Raw genomic sequence first — 833 nt, 5'->3', positions numbered from 1 at the left:
GAGGTCTCGGGAAGTTGCTCCCAGGCCCTGAAGTACAGCCTGGCTAGAAGGCGTAGAGGTGTCACCCAGTGCCATGTATTCAGGGGACAGGAAAGTTTAGAGAGATGAGAAACTGAGTAATGAAGAAAGACAAAAAGGGAAAAAGAGGGAAAAGAAAACAAAACAAGCAGATTAAAAAAAAAAGAAGAAGAACTAGAAATCCCCCCAAAAAACAGAAAAAATAAAGAAAACCCGCAAACAAACAAGAAAAAAGAAATGCTCTCAGGGATCTCTCGTGCATCTGCGCAAACTGAGGGAGTAGGTCCCAAGTCATGCAGTACTGCCCGGCTAGAACCGGCTCCCAACTTGAGAAAAGAAAAAGAAAACAAACAAACAACCATCAATTCAAAACAAATAAACAAAAAGCCCTGCAATCCCACCAGCATGGCAGTACTGGGCGGGATCCAGTCTCACATTTGAGTGGCATTTCACAGCCTTTCAGGAAGAAGCAAAGACGGTGCACGGAGAGAAAGGAAAGGGAGGTGGTGAGAGGTAAGGAAGAAATCTAAAGAGCAGAAAAAAGCAACACCAGCAGCCAACAAATGGCACTTAGGGAGCCAGCCAGAGCAGGTGGTAGAATGCAGGTGACACCGGGGTGAAGCCAATGCTTCACAGCCAAGAGCCTGTGGCCACAGGAAGCAGAGGAGGCAGAGTGGAGGTGAAGAAGGGTAGGGGGTGGGAAAGCATATATCGCTGGTTACTGGTTGTTCTGTCTTCTGCTGGAAGCTCCGTGAAGCTGCTTTCTCGTACCCCCTGTTCGCTAGTCTCTGATAGGAGTCCAAGATGGCAGATCC

Source organism: Trichechus manatus, unplaced genomic scaffold (assembly GCF_000243295.1).
Source record: "Trichechus manatus latirostris isolate Lorelei unplaced genomic scaffold, TriManLat1.0 scaffold00154, whole genome shotgun sequence".
Taxonomy (NCBI): Eukaryota; Metazoa; Chordata; class Mammalia; order Sirenia; family Trichechidae; genus Trichechus; species Trichechus manatus.
The sequence above is the reverse complement of the archived record's forward strand: the minus strand, read 5'-3'. Positions refer to the sequence as shown.